This window comes from Aythya marila (genome assembly GCF_965140915.1).
Source record: "Aythya marila genome assembly, chromosome: 12".
Taxonomy (NCBI): Eukaryota; Metazoa; Chordata; class Aves; order Anseriformes; family Anatidae; genus Aythya; species Aythya marila.
Genome location: NC_139053.1, coordinates 17,907,306 through 17,923,484, shown reverse-complemented (window position 1 = coordinate 17,923,484; position 16,179 = coordinate 17,907,306).

Here is a 16,179-nt window from a genome sequence, read left to right as displayed (position 1 = left end):
GTAGGTCATTGTTAATGTAATAGGATTTATCAAGAGGGATTTATTCACTGTGTTGGCACTTCTGCTCTTTCTGCTCCTTCCCTAATGTACAGCGCATATACCAGTAAGTATTTGATGCATGTATACCATATATACACACATACAAGTATGTATGCTTTGATGCATACCTGATAGAAAAGTAGGAGGAAAGGAAGTGCTCATATTATCTTGTTTGTAGAAAAGTTCCTAATGAGAGTAACCTAATATTTGGGATGAATACATGTCTGTGTCTGTTCCCTGAAGCAATCAAGCCATTTTGTTTCTTTAGCCCATACTAAACTCTAGGGTTGTTATGGGTTTATACAAGGAAAACAAATAATAGAAAAGAGTGAACCAAATCTTGATTATTATCATGTTGCACATGTATTTTTTCTCAGAAAGCTTATTTATTAGCGTATCAGTGAGTATTATTTCCCATGGCCAAGCTTATAAAAGGAGAAGAGAACAATAATTAGATAATCTCTCTGACTCTTATAGGATTAAAAACTTTTGCTGAAATACTGGTTCTGTTGAAATCAACACTAGAACTCCTAATGACTTTCAGGGAGCCAATAGTGATTTGTCTGTCTGCTTGATCATCTGGTCTATCTTGATTTATCTCAGGTTTGCTCTTCCTTTGTGTGCTTATTGCTCTTGATGCAGCCTATCAAACCATGCAACCCTCTATGATAGCTCTGTGGAGATATATTTAATTTGATTTGCTGCTGTCCCCAGGAGCTTATTCTCTGTCAAACAGCTGCCTGTTGCAGTGAAACCACAATCTAGAAGAGTATAATGGTTTACGGATAGAGCATTTAACCACCACCACTGAATGGCATATGTCTGATAAATATGTTCAAAATATAGTCTTGGATATGCAAAGGCCGTTGTTCTGTAGCAGGTCCAAAGATACGGCTACAAGTGCAACACAGAATTAGCTGGCAAACTTAGTGAAGAGTTTACAAATGCTTCTGCTGTTTGAATGTTTCCACACCATACATTTTAGTTCATTACTTCTGCTCAGGTTGTTAATGTAACAATAAGGTAGCTTCAGTATATGTTCCTGTGCTTTGTTCCTCTTCTATTCTTAATCTCTCTCCATCCCCGCTTGTTGCTCTCTCTTCCCTCCCCCTCAAAAGGTGAAATAAATGTCTGCAAAGGCTGGCTCAAAATCTATGTTAACAGCAAATTAACTGAGGCTGCTAAAGCAAAAAAAGACACAGAAATGCACATCATTTGCATGTGTTAATAGGAATAAGGAAACAAAAGAAAAAATAGAAAGTGCCTGTACTCCATCACTGCCAGTGCAGTCATTTGTAGCTACCCTGACACTGATCTACTGACACTGGCTACATGCCAGAGTACATCCAGTAAAGTGAAGTCCTGCCCTTGGTGAAAGTGCTTTGATATTAATTTCAATAGGGCCTGGATTTTATCCACTTATTTTAATGGAGTAATTAATTTCTATTATTCCCATTTGTATGTTGCTTCCCACATGCTCTTGGGATCATATAGATGAGCACTAAAACTAAAAATGGAAACACTGGAGTGTCGTGTTAGAATGACATTTTCGACTGGTCGTAAAGATGTTACCTTAAACCTTAATGAAGTTTCATGGGAGTAGGATGGCACATTCCCTAAAACCTTGCCTGCCCACCCTTTCCTTGAGCTGCTTCCCATCCACGCTTCTCCCCAGCACTTCAGGCAGTTACCTCTCTACCTAAGATCTTCCAGCTTGATGGCTGGAAGAGTGTTCACTAATATTTCAAGGAGTGTTCACTAATATTTCAGTGCTCCAAAGATCTCCCTGGAATTTAAACTGTTCAAGCCAAACCAGCTCATTGTGAGGGAAGCATTTCCCAGAGTAGCCAAGACAGTGTATCAGAAGGGTACCAGCAAGACCCCATGGATCAAATCCTGGCTTCACACAGGGCAGAGGAGATGGTCTGTATCTTCAAGGACCCTTTTGAAGTTAAGTTGAGTTTCACATTGGCGGTATCAAATTCAACTTTTCCTTGCCTGATGGGTTCTTCTATTGTTGTTTTGTCCCAAGTCTTTGCTACTCTCTTACAATTTATAGACTGGATTTCTGAAGTTTATGTTCATCCAGCTCCTCACACAGCAAGGAATTACCAACATGTGGCTTAGGCATTCACATGTGTTCAGGCAGCTTCACTTTTGAGAACATCTGAACAGATGCAAAAAGTCAATCTTCTTTTCTAGATCCCAGTATTATCTTTCATTCTGGCCTTGGTACTCATCTCACAGGCATATTTACTCACAGGATCTTGAATAAATATGGTCCAAAGGTCCTCTGAAGCCACTACCAAAGGGTCTTAGGGTCTTTTTTTCCGAAATATTCATCATAACATAGGCATGCTTTTGGGGCAGATATATGCTTCTAAAAGGTCTTTTGCTGAACCCAGTTCTCCAAAATGCAGAATTCTAATAAGATTTTTTTTTTAAGAAGAAGAAGAATGACATTTTATTTTTAAAGTGATACTTCATTTCTCACAGAAAACATAAACAAAATATCTGTGCTTTTTTTAACTGCTGACTAATGCTCTTAATAGCAGCTCCATGCTAATCATTGCATGAAAAAAAAAAAGGCCTATAAATGTACTGGGCATTACGGGGATGCACATCCAGTTTAGATTGTGTTGGTTTTCTTTATAGGAGGTGTCAGCAGATGTCCTCAAAGTGTTTTGTTATTGAGCACTAACTACCACTGTGTCTAGCTTCATAAGCACAAATTTTGTCATCAGAATTTCATTGGGGTGAGGAAGAGAAAAATAACACTTCCTTACATGCTGCCAATCAAGTGACTGACACTTATATTACAATCTCGGCTGTGCTCTTCACATGAAACTATGGCAGGTTACTGCAAGCTTCCAGGGAATTGCCCTTTTTAAAGAGCAAAAAAAGAGAGGAAAAATTATATTTGCCTTCTTTCACCAGGGTATGTCTGTACACAGCAAGCACATTTCGTAAGCTTGTTCTGTGAGTGGCAGGAGATCCTAGGGTGGTCACACATGTTCTAGCAATAAGAGGCACAACACATTTGGAGGGGAAAATTTGCAGAATAACTCTAATCCAAATAAATCAGAAAATAGTGATAATCAAGAGTAGGATTAAAGTCCTAACCCAGATCTTTCATAATTTCTGGAGAAAATGCTGTTGCAAAATTGTACCAGCGGTGTAGCCAATATCCATGCTAGAATAGAGGAGGTGGTGAATAATGATTAAAAAATATATATTTCCTTATTTTTAATATATTTTTAATTTTACTGTATTTGAAGTAGCAATGGAGATGAACCAGGTTTTGCTTGTTTGCCCTCCCACAGCCTCATGGTCATGAGCAGCAGAGCCAGTGTCGTGCCGTGGGCAGGTCTGTGGCGGGCCGGCCAGCGGCCAGCTGCTGCCGTGTTTGTGTCCAGCTCTTTGTCCTGGAGCAGCCGTGAGGACGTGGGGATACCAGCTGTCAAGAGCTCCTCATGTCTTAGATTGATGACCACATGCAGGTTCTGAACATTTATTTTTTTTTACCAGCAATTGTACCAGTCTTTGCCTTTCCATTGCAGTTCTATCCCACAGCTCGGAGAAGCTGCCTTAGCTGAAATCCCCAAGAGGCATCTATAGATTGTTAAAGCATTTGCAGTCTCTGCAGTAGCCTTTATAATTCTCTAATATGTGCACTCTTTTTTTTTTTTTTTTTTTTTTCTTTTGCTGTGCACAGTAAAATATTGCATTGCTACTCATTTGCCTAGCTTTAGTAATTGTTTTATACAGTACTTCAGATAGTAAATCTTTTAGGTGCAATGGTAATGAAAAATTCTTCTGAAAAATTAGTCAGTATATTTAACCAGTTTTATGGGATATATGTGTACACCTCTGAATAATGAGATCATTGTCTGTATGCTTTCAGTTTTGTTTTTTTTTTTGATGCCGTGGGCTTGAGGTATTTTGCTTCTTGGAGAGTAAAGAAGCTTCAGGATGTAGCAAAGAGGTCTGGGGAACATTTCAAAATAAGAACAAGGGCATCAATGAAGATGAGTAAGCAGAAGGTGGCTGTAGAAGAAAACTGGATTAAAGGGAAAGTTATCACAGGTCTTACTTCTACAGGGTCAGTGTCAGTCTGCCCTGGATGCTCTGGTGTCCTTGAAGTTTTTCTTGATGCATTTGAAATGTTGTTGTGTGTGTGTGTGCTCAAACAAAAAATGTACTTATATATTTTTAAACAAGGTGTTGTGTTTTCTGGATGTATTGTTCTCTGACTAGAGTTTTGCTGTGCATTTAGAGTGGGTGAGCACTCCAAGTAGACAAGCGTGAGGTCTGATAAATACTGCTTGAAGAGGAAAATGAAAAAAATCAGAAGTCCTGGACAAAGCCTATCCTTTGAATGTTAACAACAAAAAATTGAGGACGAGTGTATGTTCAGGTGTTGTACATTTATTGCAGGTTATTATGGAGTGATCTGGGTTATAGTTTGAAGCTTTTCTTATGAATAGAGAAGTATGGAAGTAATATGTTTAGTTTGTCAGAATATCCACTAGAGGGTGAAAATCAGAGGAACCTTTGGAGGATTTAGCACTACCTCATTGATTCAGTGGGACTTTACCAACTTGCCCTGGCTAGAATATAACCCAGTAAGTGTAAAAAATACATTAAGCCACATGACAATATGAAGTTAAGCAGCATGAAGATTGTTTTTGCAATCCTTCCTTAAGTGGCTTGGGGTTACCATTTTATGAGTGAAGGAATTTGTCTTGAAATTTGTCCAGAGTGACAGGGAGCAGCTGAGCATAGAAGCTATGAGAAGAGGAAATGTAAACCAAAAAAAATACAATAAATTCAAACCTTCATTTTTCTCACTAAGTACCCACTCGTTAATCCAAGTAAGTCTGCTTACCCCTTTCTTTCTGTTCCAAGGCTGTACTTTGTTGGTAGCCATCTATGGTAAAACACGCACACTACCTGTTCATGTTTTTTTTTTTTTTTCCTCCAGTAGGGTCCCATAATTCTTTCTAATCTACTTAAAGGATTTAGCCAAAGTATTAATGTGAGCCAGAAGGGATAATGTTGTTATTTGATTATAGAATAACACTGAATATCCTTTAATATAGGTAATGTCTATACTCCATACCCCACCTTTTCTATACTTTACAATTTCCTTCTCTCCCCTTGTTCTTTGTTTTCACTTTGGCAGTAGGTCAGTTCTTTCCATCTGTTTATACATATGATCAATAATTCAACATGAGATACTTCCCAAACAAACCCCTGAAAGAGGTCTAGGTGAGACCAAGCACATTGTCAAGGGATCTTTCCGAGTGTTCATTCTAGCAGCTCCAGTGCAAAAAGCTCTGTAAGCATGTGCCAAGTCTAAAGCCTGTGAGTGGTCCCATTTCTTTGACTTAATTACTGATGTACCCTGATGAATTAGGTCTACAAGTTGTACCAACATTGTATCAAATAATATCAGACAAATCCAGCCTTCATTGTCTGTGCTCAAAGCTGGGCAGACGTGGGCTAGCTCCATTTTGGAAACTGTACATGCATATTAATGAAACAATTGGTTGGAGCTCATAAGCTTTGTTAATGAGCTAGCTTGGGCATGACTCTGGACCCATGTATTTAAATGGCTTCAGATCGAAGCAGGCTTACATCGTACCAGTAATAACACAAGCAATCCATGTTTGCCATCCTCTTCCTTCTTCCAAGGGGGGATCAGAGGGGACAAGCAATGAAGCTAGAGTCAATGTGTGTGATTGAGTGGCTTACCCAGGGCTCGGCGAGGTCTCCTCTGCCAGCACCACTGGGCCAAGAGCTCGTGTTTGTGTGTTACATCACTTGCAGAACCTGGAGATATGCTGACAGTAGTCATCCTAGTACAGCATTATGCTGATGTTGAACTGGGAGGGTTCTAGACTGGTAGGTACTAAGGCTTCGTCTCCATCCATTTTAAAAACATTTTGAGGGGCAGAAAATTCATTTTTGCTTCATTTCAATGCCTTTGCAAAAGATTTACTATAATCCTTGTTTGCAGTAGTCAAACATAACCAATGATTCTAAGGTTTGATTTGGCAATTGAGCTTATAAAATAATGAATGTAATCCCTCCATCCTCTACTGAACAGCTGGTGCAAACTTATTAAAAGGCAACCTCATTTTGCACTGGCTTCTGTTGGATTTTTAGCTATTCCATCCTCTGCATGGTGTGCTTATTCCACACATTCTTTATTTTCTGTATTTCCACTAGTCTTTTCTCTATTTACTTACTTTAAGAAAGGTTACTTTCAGTACCTACTGTTCTGTATGATATTACATGCATCACTTTGTGTAGTATTACCTTTGATCTAATGCCTACTATCGACCCAAATGCTGTCATCATTCTCGACTTCTCACTCTATGATGTTTCTGAACCACTTTTAAAATCAACACTTCACAACCTTCTCTAATTGATTTCCCTCTCCTACCACTCTGTGTTTGAAAACTTCTCATATTCTTGTCATGCCACACCTCCTCATTGCTGTCTGTCATCCCATCTGCTCACTTTCCTATGAGACCTCGGTCTATTCCATACACATTTTTATACACGTAGTGTGTGTTGGTGTTGTTGGTCCTCTGTAAAGCAGCAGATACTTAGAGAGCCTTGGTGTTCAGCTTTCCCCAGATAAAATTTAAGCAATACTGAAGCAGATTTATAGCATTATTGTACTTAAACTGTGTATAGTAGTCCTGTGAAGAGACAGTCACGCATGTAATCACTCCGGTAATTAACCCAGAGACGAATACCTGGCTCCTACACCAGAAGTTTAGCCTAACTGGAAAGAGTTCATCTCATACTGGATACTGTCTTCTTACCTACTGCAGTTTTAGCCATAATGCTTACATCATTTTACTACTTCTTGAGTAAGCTGTTCTTCCATGTATTAAGACAAAATAAAAAGAAGTGTAAAAGTGCTGTTTAATGGAATGGTTTCCCTATAACAATGTAAGTATGGGTGCGAGTGTCTCACTAAATATATAAACGTAGATAATCCTCGCTTTCTAACTCTCTTCTTCCAAGCTACATTTTTTCCTTTATAACTCATCCCTGGAGAAAGGTTCATAGTGAAAAATCATTGCTAACTTCATTTTTTCGCCTTCCCTGTGCATTTCTTTCCTGGAGCAATAATAAGAAATAATGGGTATAATGCTTTCCTATGGAGTCCATAGTATGTAACAAATAGTCTGTTGTTTTATTTGTTTTTGCCATATTTAATTTAAGTGTATTAATTTTTCTTCTTGCCTTATCTATTTTCTTTGTAAGTTCAGAGGGCTTTCCAACCCTTTTTATAATAATATTTTAGGAGCAGATCAGTTTTGTAGTTAGATGAGGAAATTAAGATTCAGGTCTCAAGTCTCTCCCACTTCCTTTCTGGATTAACTTCCACAGTTCCCATTTTTCTTGAGCAATCATCAATAAAAAGTTGTAGGTATCTAGCTTAATAAATTGATTGTAAACCAAAATCAATCAGTCTACAACTTAAACTGACACAGGAAGACAGATATTTTATTGGTGTCACTGAAAAGCAGGTCAGCTGAGCCACAGAAATCAGCCTTGTTAGTCTTAATTCCTGTATGTCTCTATGTCTCTCTCTCTCTCTCTCTTTTTTTTTTTTTTTTTTTTAATGGTTGTAATATCTAATTTATAAGGAAGGAGCATTCAGTCTATTTAAGGCTTGTGAAACATTCACAGCTCTGAGTGGATTGCAGCTGATGGGTGCTAAGTTAAATGACATTTTCTGTCAGCAATTCTTCTGATTAAAATAGTTTTGGAAAAAAATGCCTGGATGGGAAGATTCTCTTGTTATATCTAAGCAAATTTAATGAATCCAAGGACAAAAATATTTCCTTAGTTATGTCTTTGTGACCTTGTTTTGTTTTCTTCATTTGTTCAGAGTTAGAGGAGACATTTGTATTATAAATGGAATCTGTAATAACTTACTGTTCACTTCCTGGACTACAGGTTCAACTTGGTTTGACTAGTGAGGATTCCCACTAAGTAAGGGTAGAAAAATAGAGACTGAAGAATCTAGGTCAGAACCATCTGGACCAGAATTGCTGGGACCCGGTCTGTGCAGATAGTCTCTGTCCACCTGGACAGAAGGTTGGAGGGACAGCGAGCAACAAAGCAAACCATGCAGGCCTGCTGAGTGCTCTGGCGGTCCTGCAGCTGAGCAATGCAGTCACAGAACACAATTCATCCTCATTCAAGGCTAAAGTGGCACTCAGGTGTGCAATTGATTCTTTGTGCTTTGTGTCAGTAGCAGAGGAAACACCTCACTGGCCTTTCTGTTTTGCTGTGTACCCACACCATTCCTGCATGCTGCTGAGGCCTAGGCTTACCTGTTGCCCAGTCAGATAAACATCAAAACAGAGAGGAAATTTTTTACGTATGTTAAAGAAAACAGGGTTTGCCGGAAGATAAATTCTCCTTCAGAGCTCTTAGGGAAAAGAAAAAAGGAAAAAAAAAAAAAAAAAAAAAGAAAACAAAAAAGAAAACAAACAGGTTAATAACGCACATTAAAATGTTGGGTTTTTATTTATTTATTTATTTTTTCACTATCTCTTTAGATCTGGGGAGACTATATCTGCAGTCATTCTGTGGCATTTTCTTTTCTGCTCCATAGGGTTATTGAAAATAAACAGCTGCTTGCTGTTTATTTTGCATGTACTTCAGTACAGGCATTGTTCTGGATTATGCTGCAAATAACTGAAGACTTTCCCTTCTTCCTGTGGTATCCGTGCAGGTTCAGTTGTACAGCATCACCATAAATACAGAGTCACTGCTTGAGCACTTCATCCAGCATAGCGGACCTTCCATTTCATGGATGTAGTAAGCAAAGGAATGTAGTTGCAGGAGCGTAAGCATGACTGAGAACTGCTTAATTCTTTGGCTTATGGACCAAGGCTGGCAGGGGGTGCTTGTTTCCTCCTTTCTTTCTGGCTAATATTTGCTGAATGATTTTTCAGAAAAAAATTTAATCTGTGTTGGCTCCTTTGCAAAACGGGTAGCATTTTGTTCTTGCCCACATAAACGCTGTTTAATGGTACACTGAGATCCTGGAATGAAAGCTGCCTTATAACTTCAAAACACTGTCAAGCTAAAAGTGCAGCAGCATCAAGTATGGATTCAGTTACTTATGCAGGATGCTTAAAAAATGTAAAGAATTCTTACTCTGGTATTTGGGACCTAGATGACTTGTCAGTGCCTTAGTAGATTGTCCTTAAACAGAAAATAATCTAGTGCCTCATCCAAGCAGATGCCCCACAAAGCAGGGCAACAGTATAAGGAGGGGAATTTGAGGTCTTCATCTGCAGCACAATGCTTACTAAAGATAGTCATTTATTTCTTTTTCTTCAGCTCCCATTCCAGATGGGAAAGTTTTCCCTAGCCAGCTCAGTTTGTCTTTTCAGGTAGTTCTCACATTACATTCTTTTGACGGATGTAAATTGCAGTGCAATTATAATTTACTCTATATGAAATTACTATTATACTTTATAATCTTTTCATTTCTAAATTTCTTCTCATAGCTGCAAACCAAAATAAAGACTGTCTTTCTTTTCTTGGAGAAAATTAAACATGCATATTACTGTTTTGTTATTAAATGCCACTTACTTTATTCCACTTGTTCTATGCAAAGAATGGACCCTTTTAAAAATAACAATGATAAAAACTTACCCTTCCATTCAACCCATGGGTAATCTATCCTTTAAATTACAAAAAATATTTGTAATAATCTTAAAAAAATTTACACATCTCAGCAGTATTCAATTCTGAACCCAAGTTGCACTTTTTTCTTGTCACCTATACATATTTAATACACTTCGGGACTTATAAAACAATATGTTTTAGACTAACAGCTTAGACACAGCTGTTCAAAGCAAGTTTCAAATTAGGTTCTTGGCCTGTAGCTAACAGTATCCTAATAAAATATAATAGTAAATAAAATGCAAATAAATAACTGGGAAATATAACCAAGAAACAAGAAAATAATCTTCCTTATTAAAAATGAGATTGAATTGCATAGGCATGACTCCAAGTGCCATTAGGATGTTGGCTCTCCATTATCTATAATACCTGAAATGTTTAATTTGCAGCTATGAACAATATTTAAAACACACACAAAAAAAGCAGGGCTCATGCAAAAGTAATTTGGAAGTAGTTGAACACCCCAACTTTCAGAATAATATTTCATTTATTTACAGGATAATATTTCATGTTGCAATACTGAGGCAAGGATCCATGATTTGGTGCAACAAACGTGCTAGTTTGTCTTTAGGATCCACAGGCTGGCCCCTACACTGACACAATGCCTTATTTCTGTTGATGTCATTTGAATTACGATGGCTTACTCAAGCTGAGGTTCTGGTCCTATAAGTTAGTAGAAAGATTATTCCCCTTTGGTGACTTTGAGCCAAAACAGAACAGAACTGCAACAGTGGGAAACTGAATTAGTCATAGATGATAATTCAGCAGTGCTCTGGCCCAAAGCTCTGCTCTGGGCACAAAAGGGGATAAGGCAAGATGCTCCTTAGTTCAGGGCATGAACATAAGTCTTTCTGCAAGTTATGCTGCTGGGAAATAAAGCTATGCTAGCAATGTTGTGTGCTTTTAACCTTCAGTACATTTATGTGAGAAAGCAGGGGGAATGAAAATGTATAAATGTGCCTGTCAGAAATCTTGATCAGTCTGGGAGGTTTATAATGTGCTTGTAAAAATATAGTATGGTCTATGGCTTTTATATGGTAGTTCTTAAGACAGAATCACAATTTTTAAAATAACTGCTACTTAGTCATAGGAGAACAAGTCATAAAGAAAATTGTACCGAGAATTTTCTGATGTTAAAATCTTGGTGAATTTAACAAATGAAATGTTTCAGCCCCTATCAGGCAGCTTCTTATTCTGTATTTATTCATGTGCTTAACCTTGGGCTTTGTGAATTGTCCCATTAACTGCCCCCGATGCCCTGCTTTTATATTAGTTAGTTAAGATGGGTAACAGCAAGAGCAAGTAACCCTGGAGAGACATCAGGATGCTACTGCACTAAGTACTGTACAGACGCACAATAAAAATGCTCCAAAAATCTTCCAGGTGGAGTCAAGAGAAAAGAAGTGGGTACAAGAGAAGCAAGCTCTGAGAGAAGTAGGGAAAGCACCAACATTTTGTGGTCTGTCTGAAAGGGGCTGGTTTAGAAAGGCCTGACTCTTGGTAGGTTTGATGGCACTGAAGGGTTTAAAAAAGGACAAAAAAATTGTTTCAGAGGTACTTAAAGAATGCATGCCTTGGGGGTGAGGCAGTGAGAGGACAAATTATAGTTCCCCTTGAACAACTTAAACCAGTGGGATGAAAACTATGCACACGTACAAATCTGCAAGACCAGTAGCTATGTGTTCAGGGTGATTTTTCACAGGTTTCTCATAATGTATTTGAGTGGTATAGTCAGAGCTATAGACCTAGCTCTGTGGGGTAAAATAATTGAAAATTAATAAACAGACTCAGCACAATAAAATTCTAATTATGAAAAGGCACAATTTTTCAGCTTGAAAAGATGTAGGGATAGATATATAGGAGCTATGTGCAAATAATTTCCATCAAGTTGGAAAAAAAAAGCAAATATAGCTTTCACTATTTATGACTCTTTTCTTGGACAGTTTCTTTGGTTTTTAAAAACAGTTTTTGGTATTTCCTTAATTTCTTTCTTTTCCTTCCTATTCTCTTTATGCCATGGTTGAGGAATTGCTACCATTAATATTTCATAACCTCCAGAGTACGTGCTAAAAACGTGGAAATGTAGAAACAAATCACATTTTGGTATTAATGCAATATTGCAGAGTGTAGTTCTCAAGGCTGTGCAAAGAAAGGATTAGACTTTATGGGGAAAAACCTAGCAGTAAAAATGTGTCTAGCAAAACACATTGAGAGTTTTTAAACAGTTTAAACAATTTTATCACATTCTGTAGTGACTTATTAACAGTGTCTTCAACCTTTATATATTCCAATAACAACCTGATGTCTTCATCTTATCTTACGGAACTATAATTGGCTGAATCCAGGTACCAGTGCCTGGAGGCCATACAGTCTTATAGACTTTAATGACTCATTAGGTATTTATTCACTTTAACTTAAACAGCTCAGCCATTTGTGGAAAATGAGCCTTTAAAATAGAATTAGGGTTTTTTTACCTAAGTGTAGTGTATAACCTGAACTGCTACTGAATTTAAATTTCCAGACCTGCCAGTTTAATTTGGCCTTGCTGTCTTCCCATTTCAAAATGGGTTATAGCTTTGTAATAACTTCTTATGCTGAAGCTCTGGTGGTAGTTAAAACTGTTTGAATTAAACAGAATGGCACCTTTAGTTAAAAAACAAACCAACCCACCGCTAAATATCTGGTTAATGTATTTCGATAACTCATGCTGACAGGTGTCATCTCTACAGGCTATCTCTAGCCTTTAATCATCAGAAAGGATGGACTGAGGGGGTCCTAATTAATCTGAGTTTTAGCCAGGGTGGTGGGTGGTTCTACTTCACTGTTCGAAATAGCACAAGCCTCAACACACATGGTGAACCTTGGGCTGTGTCCAAAACCATGAGCCTGTGAGAGAAAGAGACTGTAAAAGATCACAGAAGACGGGGAGAATGTGATAGGCAGTTGCCTTTAACAGCTCCAATTGAAGCCTGCACTCTGCACATTGAGCAGTGGTCACACAACAGGTGAATCTGTTGTCCCCTTCCACTTACTGATCTGGAAGGTCTGGCACAGAGGAAAACATGGTTCATGTGCAGGATTTCACATCTCTGTGTATGGGGCCACAGAAAAGGCTGAGCTCACAGTGCAATGGCAGGCACTGTCTGCTAAACCATAGTGTTCTCTTCACAGGAACTGTGGTACAGCAGGTAGGGGCTAACACTGAAATTATCACTACACCGGTGTGGTTTGGGACATCAGGACTGGTGGATACACACTCTCTATTGTCTTCCATTCATGCAAATCCTCTCTGCACATGATAACAGTGACTGACAATAAGAGACTGTTCCATCCTGTTTTGAGTCTCTGTCTTTTTCCTGAAAAAATACAAGTAGTTGAGCCAGGGGAGTTTTAGGTTAGATGTTAGGAAGAACTTCTTCACTGAAAGGGTTGTGAGGCACTGGAACAGGCTGCCCAGGGAAGTGGTGGAGTCACCATCCCTGCAAGTCTTTAAAAGATGTTTAGATGTAGAGCTTAGGGAAATGGTTTAGTGGGGACTGCTAGCGTTAGGTCAGAGGTTGGACTCGATGATCTTGAGGTCTCTTCCAACCTAGAAAATTCTGTGATTCTGTGATAGTTCAATGAAAATGTACTACAACCTTCATGTTGTTGAATGGTTTTTTTTGTGTGTTTTTTTTTTTTTTTTTTTTTTTTCAGGAAATTACTAGGCAAGGATATATGCTATTGGGCATAAAGGAAGTTAATTTATTTAACACAGTTAGTTCTATGTAGCCATCACTGATTATCTCTTGGTGCATGCAAGTTTTGCTAGTGAGCTCGTCCTTCACTGCCCATTCTGCCATGCTAGGGAAAATGACATGGGCACGTGGCATGTGAAATAGAGAGCATTATGTGAAGTACACCATGGACTTTACAGCTGTATTAAGGTTTTTGGAACATAGGGTTCTGAGTAGGAATGGTGAGGAATGCTAGGAAGAATTCTTGCCCCATGAGAATGCTGACTCTAGTAGGCTTGTGATAATGACAACTGAAAATTTTCATCTAGAGTCAAGCTACACGATTTTACATTCTAGTAGTCCTATTTCTTTCAGAGACACCTGTACCATTAGTCTCAGGCATCACAACCTGAGAAAAGTTCTATTTTATGAATGCATAAAATAATAATAATCTGGAGATTGCTTTTAAAATGCCATTTTTCCAAGTTTCCTTGTTTGTTCATTTCTATTACGTATATGGTCTGGAAATGTCCATATTTATTCTATTTCATTGCTCTTGTTAGAAGAAGATGCTATATTTTTTTTAAGGGGGTGAGGGGGGCGGTTTTGTAAACTGAAAAATTCAAAGCCCTTAAAATGCTTAATTGTAATGGTACCTTTAATATGAACAGATTGTGATAGGTTATGCATGCTTCACTCTCATGGAGGCATGGGGGTGGGGGCAAAAATATAGCCTTGTTAAAGTTGTGGTCTAAAGAGTAAACAGGCCAAAACTGAGGAAAAACAGATGTTGTTTGTTCTTCCATTTAGAATCAAAGGAAAATTAAATACTGAAGGATTGATCCTCTTCCAGAATGATCATTAAGGTTGGTTAGTTACTTTAATTCACTTAGAGTAGTGCTCAAGACAATTTGTTTCTGATATTCCCATCAGCTGAAGCAAATGGTTTTCTTTTCCTTTCCTCCCTTTTTACCTGATGAGACCACAAAAGGCATTGTGAAGAGGGAAGGGCAGGAGACAGGAGCCTGTTTACTCATGCCACGTCCCTTTTTCATTATCCCGTGTCTGTTTTCTGCATGCTGAACACTATCTACAACTTTTAATGCCCAATTTAAATTGATTTCAAATAAGCATCAGAGGAATGCATAAGCAGAGATGTCTGTTTCACATCAGGGAACAGCAGAGAAAGTATCTTGGTCACCCTTTCTTTTAAGCTTGTATACTCTGCTGCATGTATGCTAACTCCATGGATCAGCACCTTTGAAAAATGAGTCCATTATTATACAAAATGTCCTTATGAACCATTTTTTAAAAAGCAATATATCTACAAAATTAACCCCTGGACAGCTTTCAAGGCTCTCTCCCTTCCATAATAACATGGTCACAGTTAGAAAACACATCTTGATATTTAATTACTGCAGACAACCAGGATGTCTGCAGTATCTATGCTATTGAAAAGACAACAGTGATAGTATAACCAGGTCTGCTATGATGTATATGAAATGCTGCTGTATCCTCTACTGTGTGTACCTCATATCACATAGTGAATAGAGGGGTCACAGTCCCTTAACCTTTCCTCTTTCCATCCCAGTAGATCCATCCCAAGAAACATTATTAGGATAATGGTTCTTCTGGGGCAAGATAGTTACCTCCTAAATCAACATTACTTCCTAATGAATAGCAGTTTTTTTTCTGTGGAGCTCTTGAGTTGGGCCTAGCTCTGTTTAATTTAAAGTAGCTGTGTTGACATAATATATTTAGACTTCTGTAATGTGTTTGACTTAGTACTGCACAACATTCTGATTAAAAACAATTATCGCTATACAAAATCGGTGTTGTACATATTAAACGGCTCCCAAACTGTCTCAACGATAGCTTGTGGAAGGGAGCTGTAAATCAGGAATCATCACTCAGGGGAGGTTTCCAATTCCTCTGGGGTCTAAGTGTAGGTTTGGTGAGACAGAGCAGAAGATCCAGCAAAGAACGGCTGTTATAAAAGACACAAAAGGCTGATTTCAATAGTAAGTCAGGTCATGCAGTGGACGGAAATCATCCAGTGTCTGCTTTCAATCTAACAAAACCCAGGCTCATAATTTAGGCTATACTTCTCCAGTAAGTGCTGTACAATAGAAGTGAATTAATCTGAAAATGCTGGAGGACATCACGTGAACATGGCTGAATGTGACCCCTCAGAACAGTGTGGTAACTGAGGAGGCTGATGTGTGGCCGCATGAACAAGGAGGGTGAGGCATGGTGAACCACTTCTGTAATAGCAGCCTCTGTTTGACAGAGAGACACCGTGTCAGCTTTTGAAATCTGCACTTTTTTTTTTTTTACTTTTTTTTTTTTCCCCTTTTTAATTTTTTCTTCTGTGAGTGGTGCCCCTGCCTGGGAGCCAGCAGTGGGGGCCTCTGTGAGGGGAAGCCTGTGCTGCCTCACGCAGGCCACAGCTGGTTCCAGATTGTTCTGTGGCAGCTCCACCTCAGCACACCTGAGGCACTCAGCAACAACGGCGCCTCAGGGGCAGCGTATTTATGAAACAGCAAAAAATCCTGCCTGGCAGTGAGGGATGAGGGGAAAAAGTGTGAGAAACAGCAATGTAAACCTCAAGGGCAGAGAAGGAGAAGGAGGTGCTCTGAGCAGGTATGCCCCCGCAGCCTGTGGAGGACGTAACATGGGAACAGGTGGATAT